The sequence below is a fragment of the Cylas formicarius genome, unplaced genomic scaffold (assembly GCF_029955315.1).
Source record: "Cylas formicarius isolate icCylForm1 unplaced genomic scaffold, icCylForm1.1 PGA_scaffold_10__41_contigs__length_53128322, whole genome shotgun sequence".
NCBI lineage: Eukaryota > Metazoa > Arthropoda > Insecta > Coleoptera > Brentidae > Cylas > Cylas formicarius.
The window spans coordinates 32,328,807-32,336,092 of record NW_026844214.1 but is presented as its reverse complement, the minus strand read 5'-3'; the positions used below and the strand labels follow the sequence as shown (position 1 = coordinate 32,336,092).

The following is a 7,286-nucleotide window of genomic DNA, read 5'->3' as shown; positions in this document are numbered from 1 at the left end:
GGGATATCATCCGTTCGCTCGCTGAACCCCGACTGGAATCCTGCATCCGACTGGAATCCTGCAAATCCTGCATCCGACCGGAATCCTGCAGACGCCCCGCCAAAATCTCACCCGGCACCCTCAACGCTCGCGCTCCGAAAACACTTCGAAGTGTTCGAAGTGTTTTCGGAGCGCGAGCGTTGAGGGTGCCGGGTGAGATTTTGGCGGGGCGTCTGCAGGATTCCGGTCGGATGCAGGATTTGCAGGATTCCAGTCGGATGCAGGATTCCAGTCGGGGTTCAGCGAGCGAACGGATGATATCCCGGAATATAGTGTCATCACATTTTTCCATCCGTGAATCAATACGTGAGAATATATATATATATATATATATATATATATATATATATATATATATATATATATATATATATATATATATATATATATATATATATATATATATATATATATATATATATATATATATATATATATATATATATATATATATATATATATATATATATACATATATATAGACACTCCGTAATTTCATTTTGTCAGTATGTTATACTTTGCGTCCGGAAGCGGTCTCGTTAACACGCTGATAAATAAGTTACCTTTCGAACTACACCTTCCCGGTTATCAATTTTGCGGACCGGGGACGAAATTGAAAAAACGGCTCAGTCGCGGCGATAGCAGCGTGAATCCTTTGGACGCGGCGTGTAGGGAACACGATATTGCTTATTCGTAACACCAATCGCTCGAGAAGCGCCACAAAGCGGATAAAGAGTTGGAAAAGCGTGCGTGGGAGCGAGTAAAAGCGAAAGACGCGAAGTTTGGTGAAAAAGCGGGAGCGTTCCTTGTCACTGCCACAGTTAAGGCCAAACGCAAGCTCGGTATGGGCCAACCAAAGCAGCGGAAACAGCAGCAGCAGAAACGTCGTCGCTCGAGGCTAAAAAAAAAGAAGGCGGGTGGGCGCAAGAAAATTAAAGTATCCCGCAAGCAGCGTAGCCCCGTTTCCTTTCGACAGGGGATCGTTAAAAAAATTCGCAACGCATTAAAGAAAAAACAATTGTTGCACCACGATAATCCGGCAACTTTAAAGCGCGGTGTGTCGGAGGTGCTTCGGGCGTCAAAAAGGCGGGCGGGCGTAAAAAAAATTAAGGTGCCCCGCATTATACCGTTCGAATCGAAGAAGAAGAAGGGGGGAATTTTACCCCTTTTACCGTTATTGGGTGCCCTCTGGGCTTTGGGTTCGCTCTAGGGCGGTGCCGCTGCCATTACCAAAACAGTCATCGATGTGCAAAACGCACGAAAGAAACTAGAGGAGGACATTCGACACGACCGCGCAATGGAAGAGATCGGGAAGACCGGTTCGGGGTTATTTTTGAAAAAGAGTCCGAGCGGCGGATTCGGTCTCTACCTGAAGAAGCAAAAAAACTTCCTATAAAGCTGCCCAGAAGAGTCCTATACGATGTCGATTTAGTAGCGGCGGCACGCAAGTTAAAAATACCTTACTTTAGGGGTGTCTTTATGCGAGACACCTTACCCGAACGAATCAGATCGAAAGAGTGTGGTATAGTTAATTTGGAATTGAGTCGAAATCGAGGAACTCACTGGGTAGCCTACAAGAAGATGGGGACGAATGTCGACTATTTCGACAGTTTCGGTAACCTAAAACCGCCCGTGGAATTGGTTAAATACTTCGGCGGTAATGGCGTCAACATCTACTACAATCACGACCGATATCAAAAGTTTACACAGTACAATTGCGGCCATTTATGCTTGCAATTTCTCTATAAAAGCGAGGGAGCGCGCGCCTCCCCCCAAAAGAGAACATGTCCGTCATCTTTACGTTGAAGGGACACAGTTCGGTTTTGTCCATCGACTTTGTCAATCCGCTGCAGTTGGACGAAGGCGTAGAGTACGGTTTGGCTCTGATCGGATTCCACTCGTACAACAACATCCCCAACATTGAGAACGGCTCGAATAAGTTGTATCATTTCGACGAGGACAACCATGAGAACGTAATTAACATTCCGACCGGGTCGTACGAAATTAGTGACATTGAAAACTACATTAACGAGCATCTACCGAAAAAAAATCCGGTCGAGAAGAATGCAAAGTTAAAAGACGAGATCTCGATCAAGCCCAACAACAATACGATAAAATGTGAAATCTATAGCGACACGTACGGGATAAACTTTAAAGATCACGACGACAGAATCGGAAAACTGTTGGGTTTTTCGCGGAAAATTCTGGAACCCCGCAGCGTGCACTGTTCCGATTTGCCTGTGGACATAATAAAAGTGAGAACCATACATATAGATAGCAATAACGTCCGGAGTGTTTTACAACGACAGACCTTCGCACACAATTTACGAGTTTGCCTTGTCCGTGGATCCGGGGAGTAGTGATTAAGTACAGGATAGTCTTCCTCCACTCCTCTCCCTTTTGTGGGCGTGTCCTCCTTACCCACGACTCTCTAGCTCCTCCCCCTTTACCCATAATCCCTTGAAACTGGCCCCCATTGGATAAGCAAGCACCAATGGGGTTTAATCAATCTCCCCACCTCTAGTTTGCGATCGCGGCGAAGCCAATCAGAGCCCAGATATTTTCCCACCCGTAAGAAAAGCAATGGCGTCAATGAGACTTGATCATATTGTTCGCGTGACCATCTGCACCCTCTAGCGGTTCGAATGTAAACTAGTGTCCCCTCTTGGAATAAGATTTTATTTAATAAGGTAACCCCACCTAGTGAATATTGACCAAAACAATTTATTTTAAAAACTTATAGTTCTGCGAATGTGTACCCTCGCGGGTACAAACTGTACTTTTATTGCGCACAAAGGACAGGGGAAATAAAGACGAAAAGTGTTGGATTTCTTTTTTCGGAACTGGAAGCTGGCAGGCACCACCAATAATATCTGCAAAACAAAAACCTGGTTAAAATTTTCATTAATAAAGTAGGATATTAGAAACCATATACCTTTTTAATTTACTAAGCCATCTACCGTGCGTTAACTTCATACATATTTCCGCATGCTTCTGTTTTAAGGTATCGTGAAATATTTGACTATTTATCTGGGAAAAGTTCATATGTCGAAAATATTATGTGTATGTGGCCGTGGTAGGCTTTCTTTGCTATTATAATTTTACTTTTATTATTTAATATTTACAAAATTAATTTATCTATCTTATTGATGATTTTGATTTTCTTTGCTATTTTATTATTTGTTTTTATTATTTAATATTTTCAAAATTAATTTATCTATCTTATTGATGATTTTAAGATATCGCAGTCAACTTTACTATTTCATCAATTTCTTTTATTTATTGCTGATCTTTGAGGATAGTGTACATACTTTTTTTCGTAACTTATCTGTATCTACCCTTTAATTTCCTATCAAGCCATAAAGCAAACTCGAAAGGCATCTTAACTAAAAAGTCATATACTTTAAAGCTGCTGCTACTACTACATGAAAGTGTGTTTCTATGGCAATCTCAACAACAATGAAATCTGGACGCTTATACTAAATACTGTAATACTCTTCTCTGCTAACGCTCTAGGAGACGCTATTTGAACCCTGTTCAAAGAAAAACTTCTACAGCACAAATAACCTCTCTGAACCACACTTAAGCGCATCACTCTTTCACTGTCTTGCAGCCTTCAGATTAATATTCCGTACTAACTACGTATGCCATACACGAAACGTTCTCTTTTCTAATTTTTTTCTATGCGCTACATTAACGAGCAGTATCTGAACATTTCTGTCTGTGTATTTTGTTAGTCACCTTAAAAAAAATTAAAAAAAGGTATGCGAACCTAGAGGATATTTTCCATATTTTTCACAAATGGTGCCAACAATTAATGCAAGTATTATTTTTAATAATAATCTATCTTTCGCTATGACACGAAAACATCAATTTTTTAATTCTAACTTCTCTCTTAGAGCTTTCCTTTAGTCTCTATCTGTTCTTTAACTAAATCCCCGCCTTTTTGAAAAACCAACCTCTAAAAATACTTAATTTTCTCTAATATAAATTTGTACGTTTTCCGCAATATGTGTGAATATTTTTGCTAGAGCATTTTTAAAAATATAATTCTAATGATACGTGTTTACGATTTGAAGATAACGAAACATTCACCAGTTTCATAAATGAGAGCTCACTGCCAAACTACCAAACATCACAGTACAAACTACCGTACTACGCCCCCCTGGACAAAATCAGGTTAGTCAGCGTTATTAATTCTACCTGCGTTAACGAATAGCGTATTGTTAATTAAGGTTTAATACGCAGAAAATTTAAGTAACAAATAATTGCAATGAAACTCACTAACATCATAAATTATTTAAAAAAAATTAGAACAGTTGGAATTTACTGAAGTAACCAATTTGGCACTAAAAATGGAAATTTTCGATACTCTACTAGGTGCCTACAATAAATTTTACTATTATTTTTAATGCAGAGACACAACGATTTTCTAGTTCTGAATTTGATCAGGGGTATATGACCATTGTTTACGCCGACTCTAAAAAGCATGCAGTCTATTGTTTTTGAACGCCCCATTTTGTGTATTATGTTCAAAACAGAGACTCTCTGGGCTTTCGACTACAGCTACCAGCTACTACTTTCAATAATATTAACACAAAAAAAACTAGGTGGCATTTCTATAACACGTGCAAAGTTTATGTGAAACTGACTGGAAGACAGAGTAATGCACCAATATGTTACTAAACATATTTCCATAGAATTCCGTAAGAGCTTACCTCCAAGTTTTCTCATTTAGTCAGTCAAAGCATCAAATGGGAAATTCCAATCCAACATATGTAGTGGTGGAAATATATCAATCGCCTACGTTACCGATGGTACCCGACTGAAGCTTCTGCGTCTTCTTTACCCCACATGCCTACTTAAAAAGATACTGGTCTAAGTCTCAATATTCCTGTTAAAAAAAAGAGAGGTTCTATATTGCCATAAATATGTGTTTTCAAAATTTTACCTGAATGGTTCGTGATTCCTTATATATGCAGTGTTGGCAGCAATGTGGCGACGACTACGCTGAAACTTTCCATATCTCGTGTCCCCATGACTGGTCTGTTTCATATATGAAAGCTCACCTCGCACGGGTTTGAACCTCCTTTAAAAAAAAAAAACAGGCAAGACTTATACTTATCATATCAAAGTAATATGAGGAACTTATATTTTATGCCAAAACTTATTTCATCACCTCCAAAGGGGAGTAGGGGTTTCTAAAGTATGGTAGGTACATCTCTTTCATTTTTTAATTAAAAAAGTGACACAATTACGCGACGTAACTCGATCCGGATCGTTAACGCGTCTCAAGATGGGGGGTTTAGAGATGCTGAGGTCATTAAATTGATTCACTGATAGCAGTACACACTGAAACCCCTTATTTCCAAAATAAAAAATTGTTAACTGTTAACACAAAAAAAAAACTATTTTCTCACCAATTATATTTCTGGGGTCGTTTTCAGAATTTGTCCAACGTAGAATCCCAAGAGGATAGGGCCGCAATTTCGAAAAATGTTCATGTCTCCCCACTATGCATTTGTACACGAAGCAGGGCCGGATTAACAGCAATTATATTCTTGTCAGTCAACATACAGCCGCCGATTGAATTCTCGGATTCTGCTTTACTAATTGCCATGGTCTGTCAAATATGTTACTTAAAAATTGTATATTTTTTACAAATAATATACCTTTCCTAAAATAATTCCGCCTTTGTCAAGTTGGACAAGGGCACGTCTGTCCGCTTTGAAAAGCGCGGCGTATGTATCTTCCAAAATGATCCAAGCAGGCTCGGATTGCCAGCAAATACACAACTCGCCGATTCATTTCTGAGATGTTGCTTCACGAGTTACCATGATCTGTCAAATATTTTAATTAAAAAAAAATCTATTATTTAGCAACAATATACCTTTTTAAAAATAATTTCGTCTTTTTCAAGTTCAACAGGACACGCGTGTTCGTTTCAGTTGGACAAGGGCACGTCTGTTCGCTTTGAAAAGCGCGGCGTATGTATCTTCCAAAATGATCCAAATTGTTAACCTTTTTTTGATTCCTCGTTATGCAAATCTAAATGGAGCAGGCTCGGATTGTCAGCAAATACACAACTCGCCGATTCAATTCTGAGATGTTGCTTCACGAGTTACCATGATCTGTCAAATATTTTAATTAAAAAAAAAAATCTATTATTTAGCAACAATATACCTTTTTAAAAATAATTTCGTCTTTTTCAAGTTCAACAGGACACGTGTGTTCGTTTCGAAAGGTTTTGTAGTCTGTAGCTCTGTCGAATTCTCCAAAATTCGTTAAACCTTCAGATATTTTCAAAATTTGTCCAACGCGGACTTCCACTCACCCAGTTTCGAAAACTTTCTGGTCTCCCCGCCATGCATTTGTACACGAAGCAGGGCTGGACTATCAGCAAACAGCACCCCCGGTCACTTTTCTTTTCGGATTCTGCTTGACGAGTTACATCGATCTATGGAATATTTAGCGTAAAAAAAAATTATCTATTACTTTTACCAAAAATGAAGTACCTTTTTTCTATAAAATTTGTTCCTCCTTTTCGAGTTCGGAATTTTTCGTAGTCTATATCGTCTGCCAATTGTCCAAAATCGGTGGACTTTCGAAATCTTTCAGGTCTTCCCGCTATGCAACTGTACACAAACAGCACCCCCGGTCACTTTTCTGCTCGGATTCTGCTTGACGAGTTACATCGATCTGTGGAATATTTAGCGTAAAAAAAAAAAATATCTATTACTTTTACCAAAAATGAAGTACCTTTTTTCTTTAAAATAGTTCGTCCTTTTCGAGTTTGAAAGGCTTCGTAGCCTATAGCCCTGCCGAAATGTCATTGCATTTGTACACGAAGCAGGGTCGGATTGTCAGCAAACACCACAAGCGCCACTTTTCTTCTCGGTTTCTGCTTGACGAATTACATCGATCGGTCAAATATTTAATATAAAAAATATCTTTTTACCAAAAATACGTACTCTTCTAAGATAAATTAGCTCTTTTCGAGTTTAAGAGGACACGTATCGTCAACTGTAGGATGTTTTATTATTATATTTTCCAGTGTCTATAAATTAATAAACAACAGAAGCTTCCGAATACAAAAATTTCAACATGAGTTTTTTTTTTCTTGAAACTTAAAAGTTCTAACCCCTACAACCATATTTTTAATACGCTGGCGGACGTATAACAATCCCCAAAAATTACCATATTTAAATTGTTACTATTGATATATTTCTATTCCGAACTTAACTCAA

At 38.6% G+C, this 7,286-nt stretch overlaps 1 long non-coding RNA gene across 1 annotated transcript; it reads right to left on the bottom strand.

Moving 5' to 3' along the window:
• Positions 1-2,840: 2,840 nt before the first annotated feature.
• On the bottom strand, positions 2,841-5,629 carry LOC132708300 (uncharacterized). The gene is made up of 4 exons (XR_009619891.1): positions 5,460-5,629; positions 4,991-5,128; positions 4,758-4,933; positions 2,841-2,912 (listed from the first exon to the last, which is right to left on the bottom strand). It is a non-coding gene; the product is annotated as an uncharacterized LOC132708300 (long non-coding RNA).
• Positions 5,630-7,286: the final 1,657 nt, after the last annotated feature.